We start from the raw sequence: 15,240 nt of genomic DNA, 5'->3' as shown, positions 1-15,240 counted from the left end.
CGATGGAGATTGGACTTGCCCCCAAGAAACCGAAGGCCCCTGGTCAACAGGAAGTAGTCTAAAGAGGTCTGCACCTTCTCCTCTGGTCTTCTTTCTCCCATATCTCGTTGAGGGGTTGGCCCCAAGAAGCATGACAAGAGTTAATATGACAACGTGTACTCTGGATAGTTTTATGTCAACTTGACACAGCTAGAATTATCTGAAAGAAGGAATCTCACCTGAAGACAAGGCCTCAATAAGATCCAGCTGTAAGGCATTGTCTTAATGAGTGACTGGTGGGGGAGGGCCCAGCTCACTGTGGGTGGTGCTTGTAGTCCTGAGTTCTATAAAAGAGCAGGCTAAACAAGTCATGTGGAGCAAGCGAGTAAGCAGCACCCTTCCAAGGCCTCTGCATCAGCGCCTGTCTCCAGGTTCCTGCCCTGTTTGAGTTCTTGTCCTGTCTGAGTTCCTGTCTGGTTTCCTTGGGTGACGAACAGCAAATGTGGAAGCATAAGCCAAATGAACCCTTCCTCCACGGCTTGCCTTTGGGTCGTGCTGTTTTGTTTCATCGCAGCAATGGAAATTGTGATTAAGCCACCAGGTGGGGTGGCTCACACTTGTAGCCCCAACGTTTGGGAAGCTGAGGTGGCCATGTCATGTTCCCAGGCTAACCTGAACTTCACAGATCTAGGCCAACGAAGGATACAGAGTGAGAGCCTTCCTCAAAGGGGAAAATGTGACGAGAGAGAGAGAGCTAACAGCCTTTTCTCAACAGTATGTTTTCCAGTTGGTGAAAATCTGGTTAGGACTAGAGTCCTGGCCTATAGCACGGAGTGGAGAAGGGAATAAGCGGGTGGAGCTTGCTGTCTTCTGCAGGCTCATGACCCCCTTCTGGCCGGCAAAGGATAGCTCCAGATTGAGAGCTTGAAGGTCCTTGGCTTTACAACCAGAGCCAATACTGTCAGCCCCATCCTGACAGTAGAACTTGCTGGGCAATAACCTGGGGCCTTCTGTCCAATAAGATAAAACAGGAGAGAGGGTTTTATACAAATTAAAGAATTGCTTTGATCAGATTGGCCTGTGTCCATGTGGGCATTTTCTTGGTTGCTAGTTGACATAAGAAGGTCCAGCCCACTGTAGGCAGTAAGATCCCTAAGGTGATTGGCTGCACTGTACAAGACAGAGGAGCAAGCCAGGAAGCAATGTTCCTCTGTGGCCCCAGGTCCCGGCCTTGAGTTCCTGCTCCCATTGCCCTCAGTGACTGACAATGACCTGGAAGTGTAAGACAAACTTTCTCCTTGGTGGTGGTGCTTATCATAACAGCAAAACCAGAACTAGATCGGCAGCCAACACCATAGGAACAAGATGGAAACCGCCAATATCCTGGTCCCCACTACTGATCACTCCCTTCAAACCTCGGAAGCACAGACCAGTACGTGATTGTTGCCTTGCAGGAGACTCAGTGCTCACCAAGGCCACGTGTGCCAGTGATGGGCTCCAAGTACGCCCTTCACCCTGTACGTCATGCTTTGTGGCAGACAACTCGCTTGCCTTTAGTTTGCCTGTTAAATGAGCACAACACTAAGCTTCCGAGCTTCCCAAGGGCATTGCCGAAGAGGGTTTCCTGGAGTGCCGGGCACATCACTCAGCACAGTGTATGCTGGTCATCCGTTCTGGACTTAATGGTACCAAGTGGCATCGAGTTGTATGACACTTCTTGAGAAGATGTGAACAACTGCCTACTCATCGAGATCATGTCCTGAGGACAAACCAAAGAAATCATCCCACCTGAGCCCAGCTTGGAGAGCCAGTGACTTTATAGAAGGGGGTGACCTACAGGACCATGGGGGACTCTAGACGGCTGCATCATCAAGCCACTCCACCATGAAAGCTGCATCCCTGGATCTCCCTGCACAGCATGCTGGTAGCCCTACTGACAACCCTCTCCCTGAGTGTGTTTACTGCTCAGAGGACCTTGGGGTGGAGCCTTAGGCACCTTCCAAGGACCTGAGCTTCCTGGATCTTATGAGGCCCCATCCTTCCTCCAGGAGGGAGTGTGTCAATAGAAGGAAATGGCTAACAACCGTGTTCACTGCAACCACAGACCAGCTCCAGCAGAGCTCATGCAAGGCGCTTCTGCTCCATGTTGGGCTGAACCACATTTCCTGTGAGATCTGAGTCCCTTGCAAGCTGTCTGTTCCTGAGCCACCTCTCTGAGCAGAATCAGAGACCCACACAAAGTTTCTTTGTATCTTCATACATAACTCTCCTGTTAGTTAATATTTTAATGATTTATTTTTGTTTTATATGCATCGGTGTTTTGCCTGCATTGCATGTCTGTGTGAGGGTGTTAGATTTATTCCTTTCAAACTGGAGTTACAGTTGTAAGCTGCCATGTGAGTTCTGGAAATTGAACCCCGCTCTTTTTGGAAGAGAAGCCAGTGCTCTTAGCTGCTGAGCCTTCTCTCCGGCCCCTTTCCTGTTAATAATTCTCTCTTTGGAGATTTAAAATTTGAAATGAAACTCAGGCTTCAGTGAGACGGCTCATCTAATTGGGAGAACAAAAGTTATTTTAGTCATTAGGGAGTGGGCAGGGGTCTTCGGGGAAAAAAAAAATATATATATATATATATATCATTGGCTGGGGCCAGGGAGCCAAGGATGCTTCACATACATAGAGAGGAATGTCAGATATTCCTGGACATGGCCTTATAAGGAGAAGAAGCCCACCCTGGCTGCCAGGCTCCGTGACCTCTTCCGAGGGGCAAGGACGAGGGTGCAGGGCTGCGGGGGCTGGGATATGCAGGCTCCAGGGAGGCGGGGAAGTGATCCTACTCCTGCCCTCTCAGGAGGAGATTTCCTCCAGACCAGCTCGTCTGGTCCCACGGCTCCCTGGCCCCATAAAACACTTTAATTCAGTTTTCTACTCTGGTTTCAGTTAGGTCGTATGGTAGAGAGTTGTCGCTCACGCTGAGGCTAAGGAGTCAGTTTGCATCTTTTATCTGAGAACATAGTATGTACATAGTCAATAATTATTAAACTTTCCTCCGGAAGTTCTCAGATACCCTTTACCCCCAACAGTGCCAACTCTCAAAGCTACATTATAACCACAGTATAAAGTATGGGTAGCAATAACTACAGATCTTTTCCACCCCCCACCCCAGTTGTGTTTATACGTGTGTGTGTGTGTGTGTGTGTGTGTGTGTGTGTGTGTTTCTGATGATAGACTCTGGACTCCAGTCCTTGGGAGTCTTAGGCAAGAGGATCAAGAGTCCAAGGCCATCCTCAACTACTATATAGCGAGTTTGAGACCAGCCTGGGATACCTGAGACCCCCGCCCAAACAAAGCAAAATAGTTCAAACCTTTGAAGGATCCCTTTTATAACCACTTCCCCTCAATCTCCTGCCACATCTCTAACCTCTGCTAGCCACTAATCTGCTTTCCATATCTAAGGCTTGGTTTGTCTGTTTTTTTAAAAACCACTATGCAGGGCAAATAGTGCATACATGGAGTCCCAGGTACTCAGGAGTGGTAGCCAAGCCAAGCCTGAGCAATATAGTGAGATTCTGTAGAAATCTATATATACCAACAGAATCCTAGCCTTCTCAATATACCTTTTTAGACTTTGCTTTTCCCCACTTAGGAGGATTTTAAGGTTGTACTTTAATTTTTATGGCTACGAAATTCAGATGCACAGATGTCCAGCCTCCCAGCAAAGCCTCTCCTTTGGGTCTCTAGATGCAGCTGATTTACAATCAAGGTCTGCAGCTGGCTCTCTGCGCTCTGTAAAAGGAGTCAGAAAACGTAGGCGAAAGGGTTAACGAAACCTTTAGGAAGAAAGCAGAGCCCAGACCACTGGCAGCTCTCAAGCAGGGCGGGCCTGCAGTTGAGGGGCCCTCTGAGTCTGTATGGGGGACTACTGCCCGCAGAACATGCCTCACGGAGCCAGAATGGGAAGGAGCAAATTCTCTCCCAAAAGCAGCTCAGAATTCTTATTTCTTGCTGCCGAGGAGGTATTCGGTGGTGTGGCTCTTCTGTGGTTTGTTTCCTGACTTCCATCTTGCCCTCACAAGGAAGCTCCACAAATATGTGCAAACGTTTGTAGGCACACAAGAGTTGTTTACTTTTTATTTACTTATTTTAGAAAGAGCACCTTTGTGCCGCCAAGGCTATGCTGGAACTTACATGAGGCCCAAGCTAGCCTCAAACTCATGATCCTCCTGCTTTAGCCTCGGGCTTGTATCCCCACATCTGAAATGAATGTTGTATTTTTGTTTTGTTTTACTTATACCATTTACTGTGGCTCAAACCGAAACCCTAGCACTCAAGAGGTAGAGGCAGAGGGATCAGAAGTTCAAGGTCACCCTCAGCTATCAAACTTGGGTAAGGCCTGAGGTACCTGAGGTCCTGTCTCAAACCACTCCCCACAAAAGAAATTGCAAATATGCAGGGTATGGTGGTGTGTGCCTTTAATCCAAGCACTTGGGAGGCAGAAGTGGATAGATCCGAGTTCCAGGCCAGGAGGCCAGCCCGTAAGAGCCCGGGCAGCCAGGACTATGTACAGACACCCCGTCTCAAAAAGGAAAAGGAAATAATTGCAAGTCTGAGGGTTTTTCACTATTTAAACAATACATTATTAGTTTCTATAATCAAACTCACATAAATTAAGACCTTACATATCTAATACACTTATCTCTGTACAATTGGAAAACTAAATGAACTTCTAAGCCAATAAAATTACAGTACAAAACCAAATGCACTTAGTAAATTGGAAGACCTTTTTCCAAAGCTGACTGCATGTCTAAAGTTTCTAGAGAAAAACATTTTTCAGAGTAGCCATTCTGACATTTATCCTGAGGAACAGTGTATGTTATATACTGGGCATGTCTTTGTGTTTCTGTGATTCCTCATTTTGTAAAATTCTCCAGCAGTGGGAGTCCAGGAACTCCCAAGGGCAGATCTACACAAGGTACAGCCTGCTAAGACTCTCTCCCAAACTAGCTAAAGTTAGGTGGCATATTAGACCTCCAGACGTAACTCCCCCCTTTCTCCTTTATTTACACGGCACCAGAGGATTCTCCAGGGAAGATGGTAACATTCACTGAGCAACCGCAAACTGAAGACCTAAGTCTGTGTTGTTACTGGCAGAGCAAAGAAGGCACGTCCCCCTGAGAGATTCAAGAGGCTTGAGACAGATTGAAAACAAGATTGAACTGTGCCGGGCAGGGGAGCCTTCATACTTACTAGGAAGCCCACAGTCAGCCACCAGAAATTCTGTCTGCAGGAAGCAGAAAGAATCCCAAAAGAGGCATTTTGATCTAGAGGAGGAAGACCGGAAACTTTTTAAAATTTTGTAAATGTGGGGGTTGTGGGGGATAGGGAGATGGCTTAGTAGGTAAACGCACTTGCCACAAGCCTGACACATGTAGGTGGCACATGTGTGCGAGAAAGCACACACACTTGTACACATATGCATGACATACAAATGAATGCAATACATTTTTTCTGAGTTCATGGAGCTGGAGTGGATGGCCCCGTGGGTAGAACACTTTCCTCCCAGGGTTAAGGAACTGAGCGAGAGTCTCTATCAACCACATAAAGTTGGCCAGAGTAGCACACATCTGTAATCCCAATACTCCTACTTGGAGATGGGGGTGGAGACAGGCGGATCCCTAGAAGCCTGTGAGCCAGCTAGCCTTACATTTGCAGCAGCTAACAGGAGACCGTCTCAAACTAGGTGGATAGCAAAGACTGCCACATCTGACTGCCACATGTATGCTGTGGTGTGCACACCATATGCTCACAGACACACAGATCCATGAAGGTGGGGAACGGCCACCTTAGATAGGCCTGTGACAGACCTGGGAAGTACACCGGATCTGATCTGGCTAAACACAGACAAGAGCGCGCGTGTGGGGGTCGGGGGGAGGGGCAGGGTAAAGAAACTGAGTTTTGCTAAAGGAAGTGAAACCCGAACGACTTTGAGTAGAATCACCACGCAATCCAATTATCATCACAAGGAGATCACAGCGGCTTTGGGGGCTCTTTCTCCAGTCTACTAGCTCCCTTCCATTCTCAGGTACTATTTCCCCTAGAGTACTGCCCCCTAACAGGTGTCATGTAAGTTCAGCTGACCCTCAAGTGATACTGAGGTCCCAAGCCCCATGGTGTCAGGCTGTGACTCTATCCTTTTGCTTCCTGTAGCTGTGAGACATATCCTGACCAAAAGCAACTGGCTGGAAGGGTTTACTAAAGTAAGGCTCACACTTCCGGGTCACCCTCCATCACTGAGGGAAGTTGGCAGGAACTCCAACAAGGCAGGAACCTGCAAGCAGGAACTGATGGGGTGCCATGAAGAAACGTTTCTTGCTGGCTTGCTCAGACTGTTCATTGGGGTTTGGTTTTGTTTTTAAATTTTTATTTATGTATGGGGTTTGTTTACTAATGAATGAGTGCTCTGTCTGCATGTACACCTGCATGCCAGAAGAGGGCGTCAGATCCCAGTACAGACGGTTGTAAGCCACCACTGGTTGCTGGGAATTGAACTCAGACCTTTGGAAGAACAGCCAATGCACATAACTGCTGAGCCATCTCTCTCTAGGTCCTTGCTTTGTTTTGTTTAAAAGCAAACAAACAAACAAACAAACAAACTCAGGAACACTTGCCCAGGGGTAGTACCACCCACATTGAGCTGGGCCCTCATACTTCATTCAATAATAAAGAAAAATGCCTCACAGACTTGGTTACAGGCCAATCTGACAGAGACATCTTAATTGAGGCTCCATCTTACCAGGCGATTTTATCTTAAGTTGAATATAATAATAATAATAATAATAATAATAATAATAATAATAATAATAATAATATTTTTTCTTTTTTCCAGAGCTGGGGACCGAACCCAGGGCCTTGTGCTTCCTAGGCACGTGCTCTACCACTGAGCTAAATCCCCAACCCCTATTTTTTTAATTAACAAACATGATGACTTTATTTGGAAACATTTACTGGCATAAAATATGGCTGGACTTAGCTTAGCAGTCCATATTTGTGAGCTCATCACCGAGGAAGCTGGTGCAGGAAGATCTTAAATTTGAGACCAGTCTGTGCTATGTAGATCCTGTCTTTAAAAACAAACACACAGGGTACCCTAGTCAGGGTTCATTGCTGTGAAGGGACAGTATGACCAAGATAACTCATTAAAAAAAATGAATTGGGGCTGCTTACAGTTTCAGAGATTCAGTCCATTATGATCATGGCGGAAATCATGGCAGTGTCCAGGCAGACACAGCGCTGGAAGAGCTGGGAGTTCTACATCTTAATCCAAAGGCACCAGCAAGAAATCATCTTCTGCAGGCATCCAGGAAGAGGGTCTGTTTTGCACTGTACAGAGCCAGAGCATAGGGGGAGACCTCCAAGCCCACCCCCACAATGACACACCTACTCCAACAAGGCCACACCTCCTAATAGTGTCATTCATATTCAAACCACCACATCCAATTCCCTGTCCCCCATAGGTGGGTTCAAACACATGAGTCTATGGGGACTACACCCAGCCATAGCATAATGGGAAATACATTTAGTCCAACTTCAAAAGTCCCCATAGTCTGTCAAATCTCAAAAACGTCTCTTCTGAGATTCATGCAATCTCTTAACTAGAATCCCCTATAAAGTAAAAAAACAAACTGCATGCTTCCCACATCACAGTACATACATTATCATTCCAGAATGTTATCGTGAGAAAATGCTGGACCAAAGCAAGGCAGAAAACCAGCTGCACAAACCCCAAGCTCTGCATTGCACGTCCGATGTCAAAACGCTCTTCCGATCTCCAGCTCCTTCCACCTTTTCTGACTGCAAGAAACGTCTTTCTCCTGGGCTGGTTCCACTCCCTGTTAGCAGCTTTCCTCAGCAGATAGCCCATGACCCTGGCATCGCTAGCATCCCAAGACAACTTCAACTTCACAGCTTCTTATATTCAATGTCTGGGATCCACACATGATCCTCTGGGCTCCTCCAAAGGGCTGAGGACACTTCTCCAGCCCTGCCCTCTGTATCACTCTAGGCTCTGGTTGACTCCATTCCACTACTGCTGTTCCTGGCAGTCATCCCATGGTACTGGCATCTCCAGCATGCTAGGTCTTCTGCTGCAACTAGGCTTCACCAATAGCCTTTCATAGGCTTCTTTCATGATGCCAAGCCTCAAATCCTTTGCATGACCCCTTCAGTCCTGGGTCATCAACTGCACCTGAGGCTGTACCTTCACCAATAGCCTTCCTTGAACTCTCACAGTGTCGAACTTAAGCTGCTCTCCATGACCCCTTCATGTCTTCAAAAACCAGTACCACCTGGCTGACTCTTACACAGTACCAAGTCCAGTTGCATCACAAGGTACAGCCTTGGCTATCTCTGGAGCACAGCTTCTTTGTACTTTCAGAAAACGCTGCCCAGATAATTTCACCTCAGGGATGCTGGTCTCTTCTTAATCACCACTAATTCCTTAGCTCCAGCTAACCAGCATCAATTGTCCCAGTAGTTTCCTTCTCCTCTTGACTCTAAAGTCAGAGAGACACATGGCCAAAGCTACTGAGTTCTACTGCTTGCTGGGGCTGGAACATGGCCCCCATCACTATAAGCTCTCTGTTTTCCAACTCCTTTACTGCCTAAGCTTGGCTGCCTTGGAGCTTGCTCTGTAGACCAGCCTTGAACTCAGAGATCTATTTGCCTCTGTCTACTGAGTGTTGGCTTTAAAGGCATGTACCACCATACCTGGACCTGAGCCTTTCTATACCTTTTCACAAGACCTTCATAAGCATGGCCACTATGTCTCAAGATCTGGACCACAGATTTCTGGACTGTAGTTCATTCCAGATATAGTTAAGTTGACAACTGAGAATAGCCATCACAAGCAATCCCTTGTCAATTTGACAGACAATCATGTCTCCTTATATCCAAACAAAAAACAATAACGAGGTCAAAATAATGCCTAGATGTAATGATCCCTTGTTCAACTGCAAACACAAACAATAAGCTTAGCTGGGCGGGATTCTGCCATAATGTCACCACCCCCTTAATCTGTTTATCTCCTTAAATGGAGGATTCAGCTTCACTCCACTTCCTGGTGCTCCTTTAATACTTGAACCATACATTTTGTATTTTTCCTTTCTCGGCCTGCTCCTTTTCATAAAAATGCATTTCGTAAGAGTGAACTTTAGTAACAACACAACAAAATTTATACTAGATTGTTTTGAGATTTTTTTTAAAGATTTATTTATTTATATGAGTACACTGTAGCTGTCTTCATGTACACCAGAAGAGGGCATCAGATCCCATTACAGATGGCTGTGAGCCACCATGTGGTTGCTGGGATTTGAACTCAGGACCTCTGGAAGAGCAGTCAGTGATCTTAACCATTGCGCCATCTCTCCAGCCCTTGAGATTTCCTTTGCTAATGCAGTTATTTTAAATCTCTTCACTTTAGCCTCAGGCAGATTCTTTGGACAAGGGCAAAAAGCAGCCATATTCTTCACCAAAACATCACAAAAACAGTCTCTAGGCCACATATTAACATTCTTCTCCTCTGAAACCTCTTGACCCAAACCCCAAAAGTTCAAATCACCCCCAGCACCAATGTCTTCTATATTCCTTCTAGGATGGTCCATTAAGCCCCACTTAAATATTCTATTGCTTTCCAAATCCAAAATCCCCAAAGTCAACATTCCTCCAAACTAAAGCATGGTCAGGCCTATCCCAGCAATACCCAACTCCTGGTACCAACTTCTGCCTTAGGGTTTTCATTGCTGTGAAGGGACAACATGACCAAGGTAACTCTTGTAAAAGAAAACTTTTAATTGGAGCTGGCTTACAGTTTCAGAGACTTAGTCCATTACCATTATGGTGGGAAGCATGGCAGCATTCAGGCAGACATGGTGCTGGAAGAACCAAGAGTTCTACATCTTGATCCAAAGGCAACAGCAGAAGACTGTCTTCCTCAGTCAGCCAAGAGGAGGTTCTCTTCCATTCTGGGTGGAGCCTTGGCATAGGATGAGACCTACAAGCCCATGGCAACAGTGACATACTTTCTACAAGGCCACACCTACTGTAAAAAGCCCACACCTCGTAATAGTGCTACTTCCTGTGAGCCAAGTGTATTCAAACCACTATACAGAAGCTGGGGAGATGGCTCAGTGCATAAGAGTGCTTGTCATGGGGTTGGGGATGTAGCTCAGTGGTAGAGCGCTTGCCTAGGAAGCGCAAGGCCCTGGGTTCGGTCCCCAGCTCCGAAAAAAAGAACCAAAAAAAAAAAAAAAAAAAAAAAGAGTGCTTGTCATATGTAGAGGAGTTCTAATCCAGCAATATGGCTGCTCTGGCAAAGGATCACCAACAAAGACCTTCTAGGTCTCTGTGATCCAGCTGGAATACAGACACACCCTCATTACACATCCTTAATCCTTAACAATGAACTAAAGTTAGTTTGTAGAAGGAAGCAGCCATGACATCTAATTGAATGTGACATCTAATTGAATGACAGACAAAGTGACAAATCAGAAAAGATTTGACAGAGTGAGTCAGAGAAAGGATATCCCCGGTTGTCACGAGAACAGCACAGGAAAGAAACCTTTTAGGAACAGTGTAGGGAGAGTCAGTTGGGAGTCAGTGGAGTGAGTGCAGTGCAGTGGAGTTGTGTTCCTTTGTGAGTTTATGCAGGTCAGTGCAGGTCAGCAGAGGCAGTTGAAGCCAGAGAATAAGGAGTCAGAAGAGTACAACAAGTTGCTAGAGTTAGTTTGAGGCCAAGTAGAGCTATTCAGGAAGAAGCCAGGAGAAACCAGATTGAATCAGTCAGCTTAGAGGAGTTTGAGGCAGAATTGCTGAGTTGAACCAGCAAGCCAGAGTTTCGAAGGAGCTAGAAGAGTGAGATTACTCAGTAGTAAGCCTCTGGAACAATTACCTCTGGTAGATAAAAGTTAACATTTATGGTTGTGAACAATCTAGCACCCAAATTCAAATCCCTAGCACTCATGTAAAATCTCAACATAATCACATCTGCCTCCAACCCAAGTGTGGGGAGGGAGAGAGAAGAGGATCCTGGGAGCTTGATGACCATCCGGCATGGCAGAAATGGCAACGTCAGATGTGCATATGCTCGCACACACACAGACACACACAAGACAGAGGGGTCAAATAACTGATAAAACACTAGATCTCCTCTGACCTCTATATATGAGCATACACTCAAGTGTATACACACATGGAGAGGGACTGGGGTAAGGGTAGGGGGAAACAAAGACTCTAAGGCAGAGGTGTAAAATAATTGAGGAAAAACACTAGATCTCCTCTAACTTCTGTATATATGAGCATGCACTCATGTGCGAGCACATACATGCACACACACACACACACACACACACACACACAAATAAAAAAAATAAAAATAGAAGTTACACCTAATCTCAGCACTTAGGAGGCAGACGCAGGTGGAATTCAGTGAAAACCAAGCCCAGCCTGCTCTAGTGAGATCTCATCTTAAAAGAATTATTTTGAAGTGTGGTCAATACCAAGTATATATTATTTTAATACCATCACATTAAAATGTGAATCAACATTTTGTCTATATGAAAATTTTATGTATGTGAGTCAGAGTCTTACTATATAGTAGCCATATCTGGTCTAGAACTCTCTGTAGACCAGGCTGGCCTTAAACTTGGAGTTACCCTTCTACCTGTGTCTCCCAAGGACCAGGATACAGGCATGTGCCACCATACCTAGGTAAAGCTATTCATTATGTCTTTCATTTTATCCCACTGGAAAATGAAATAGTCTAACATGCCAGTTGGTGTTTCTGTCTTTCAAACTCTGGGTATCTGAATCTACCATGCCCCAAACAGTTATTCTAAGCAGTGATGGGCTTCCTCTAGCCACACGCTTTAGAACCAGGCACATGTAAGGCTGTGTGTAAAATGAGATAAAACATTACTGGAGACTTCTGGGTCATGATAGATACGGTTTTTCATTTTCTCCAGCCCTGCTTTCAGCCTCCCCCCTTTTCAGATTTATTTACTGTGTGTTTGAGTGCTTTACCTGCAGGTGTGTGTGTATATATATAGCGTGTACACGCCTTGTGTCTGAGGAGGTCAGAAGAAGGCATCAGATGTCCTGAAACTGGATATTGTGAACGATCATGTTCACAATGGTGAACTAAACCTGGGTCCTCTGCAAAAGCAGCAGTTACTCTCAATCCCTGAGCCATCTCTCCAGCCCCTTTTCATATTCATAGGAATGTTTTTCTTTCGGGGCTATGGGTGTTTTGCCTGCATGTAAGCATGCCTGAGGCTGGCAGAGGTCAGAAGATGCCCCCCGGAATTGGAGCTACAAACAGTTGTGAGCTGCCATGAGGGTACTGGGAACCCAACCCAGCCCTGCCACCCCCAGAGGAGCATCAAGCGTTCTTAACCACTGAGCAATCTCTCTAGCCCCTGAAATAGTTGTTTCTAAGAATGGATCAGTTGCTGCAGACGTTGACTGATGCAAGCTTAGGTCAGCCTCATTCTATTTGTAAGGCCCTTTGGCAGAAGTGCCAGCTCAGTTCCAGAAACTCCCCTGGCAGACCTGGGGACAGTGGATATGGCTCCCATCTCTGCTTCCCCTGCACCCTTTGACTTTGGACTGGTTGTTTAATCTCCACTCCACTTTCTTCATCCAGAGCAAAGGTCAGCAAACTCATCAAAGCAGGTCAGACCGTAAACTGTTTAAGCTGTATGGATCCTATGGCTCTCCGTCACAGCGACTCAGCCTTGCCCCTGTGGCATGAGAACGGCCATCGGCAACGTGTGAGCCTATGTACCTGGCGGCGTGCCAAGAAAGCTTCACTTTTGAAAACAGCCAGATATGGTCCGATGTCTATAGCCTGCCAACCCCCGATCAGATGACCCACCCTCCCCAAGCCCCCTGCAAATGGAAGAATGTGGAGGACTTTACGGTTGACTGTTCAGTGTCTATCACACTCCAGCTGATAGTGTAAGCCAAACAAACATGTCCATCCCCCGGGTACACTTAAGCCTGTGTGTGAAAGATGTGAGGAGATGATTACCAGAGCTCCTGGGAAGATAGTATTCATGCTGCCATGGGAAGTTGACCTCTCTCCAACGACAAGCATGGGCAGGAAGCTGAAAGGATTAGCAGGGGCTGACACACTATCAGCCTCGGGGCACTTTGATCACAAGGCTGGGAGAAAGGAATCTCCCCGGACCTCTTTTTTTTTTTTTTTTTTTTTTTTTAATGTGAACTAGGAAAGCTTCCATCTTCCTTTATTAACTTGGAATTGGGTCATGTGTTACTTCAGCTAACAGGATCCCTGGTGGAAACCTCGTTGGAAGAGTAGTTATGAGATCCGCTAGGAAGGCGTGTGTCCGTGGCCTGCTAATTGAAAGGCTTGCCATTGAAGTAATCAGCCGGCACACGCCCCTGCCACGTGCATTCCAACGGAATGGAGGCCTTTCATCCCTCTTCCCTAATTTTTTTTTTAATTGCGAATTCTTGGTTCCCTTCGCTTGAAATCCCCAAGCTACACAAGACGTAACTTAGAAATAACTTGGTTTTCTTAGAAAATGAAGAAAACCATCAGGAAACAGAGCCACAAGTCTCTCCCTTTTGCCTCTCCTTTTCTTTGTTCCCTCCCTTTCACTTCCTCCCCCACACACTGGCCTCCAGCTCACAGCAGAGTCTCTTACCTCAGCCTCCTGGGTGCTGGGATTACAGGCCTAAGCCACTACATCCAAGTTCGAATATCAGATTTCTTCCAGCATAATGTTGGCTCTCTCAAGGATTCTTTTCCCTCTCTCCCATTGTGGATGACATCATGGAAAGAGTGTGTCAGAGCTAGCCAGACAGGAAGCCTGAGAGACAGGCCCAGGCATGTACCTTTATAAAAACACTCTCTTGAGAGCCCAACCGGGGTATCACAGGAGCCCACATACATTCCTTCCCGAGTGCTACATCCCCCAACCCCAGAGGCAAGGTTCTACCTCCTGTAGACATGGCCACATCTTAAAATCACCATGCTAAGGACTAAACCCCCAACATGTGAATGCTTAAGGAACAAACAGAATCCAAACTCCAAGAGACTGAGGTGGTTTATTAAGCTAAACAGTTTAGATAGGTCAGTATGTCTTATGTCTATAACCACAGCCCTTGCAAGGCTGAGGCAGGAGAATGGCTACACCTCTAAAGCCAGCCTGGTCTATATAGCAAGTATCAGGCTAGCTGGATCTATAACTCTGTCTTTTAAAATAATAATAATAATAATAATAATAATAATAATAATAATAATAATAATAATAATAAAAACATGCTAAGTATAAAGTCAAAATACATAGCCCCACCAAAGAGGTTTAGCAGGAAAAAAACAGTATTTTTTTTCTATTTCTTTTCTTTTTTCTTTTCTCTTTCTATGATGACCTAGATACATGGCGATTGAAAATTTGCAAAAAAAAAAAAAAAAAAGGAAAGGAATCCAGCCTGATATTTCATAACTTGCACTGCCTACAACCACCCTATCTGTAACCGGGGATGGATAACAAACCACAGCTCCAATTTGTCTAAATCTACATGGTATCCACAAGCTGTACCCAGGTGGGGCGTCAGCGATGCCTGCCGGGGTTGGTGACCTCTATCACCGATGTTTCCAAGAAGTTCAGGCTGCTTGCCTAAAACATGGAATAAAGGCTCAGAGGAGTCTGGAGTCACATCCAGGACTATAGGACTCTAAAGGCATTTTAGAAAGCTCCTCTCAGAGCAGAGAGAAGCAAGAACCTGCCAGCTGCTGTTTACACAGCGCCGCTGGCCTCAGAGCACAGTTCAAGGGTTGGACAGGGTGTGGTCATCTAGAGAGGCACGTGCTGAACCTTGAGCAGGCAAAGTGACAAGCCATGCAGCCCGTGAGACTGCAGGATGAGAGCGGGGATCAGGGCACAGGACCTGTGTCACTCACTAGCCTTGGTCCCCACAGAGGGGTGATGCCAGGCTGGTTCACCCATGTCTGATTAACAACAGAACGGGGGCTCTTCGGTGGAATCCTACTTTCTGACCCACTTTTCTTCTTTCCCACAAGCTCACTCTCTCTCCCCTTCCTCCATTTTGACACTTTTAAGCTTACAGTTCTTGCCTTTATCAGATGTGTCTTGGGCTTGCCACACAGGGTTAGGAAGCTCAAATAAGTCGTCCAGGTACCCAGCTAGTGTTTAGGAGAACGGTCCTAAGCAGGATGCAGA

The 15,240-nt window shown here is 46.0% G+C and overlaps 2 long non-coding RNA genes across 2 annotated transcripts in view; one reads left to right on the top strand and one right to left on the bottom strand.

Annotated features, from left to right (window-relative positions):
* LOC134482693 (uncharacterized) overlaps nucleotides 1-15,240 on the top strand; it is a 79,430-nt gene that overhangs the window by 38,637 nt on the left and 25,553 nt on the right. The window lies entirely within an intron of this gene.
* Nucleotides 9,220-13,842, bottom strand: LOC134482699 (uncharacterized). The gene is made up of 2 exons (XR_015649424.1): nucleotides 13,702-13,842; nucleotides 9,220-10,025 (listed from the first exon to the last, which is right to left on the bottom strand). It is a non-coding gene; the product is annotated as an uncharacterized LOC134482699 (long non-coding RNA).

This window comes from Rattus norvegicus, chromosome 1 (genome assembly GCF_021556685.1).
Source record: "Rattus norvegicus strain SHRSP/BbbUtx chromosome 1, alternate assembly SHRSP_T2T, whole genome shotgun sequence".
NCBI classification, from domain to species: domain Eukaryota; kingdom Metazoa; phylum Chordata; class Mammalia; order Rodentia; family Muridae; genus Rattus; species Rattus norvegicus.
The sequence above is the reverse complement of the archived record's forward strand: the minus strand, read 5'-3'. Positions and strand labels throughout refer to the sequence as shown.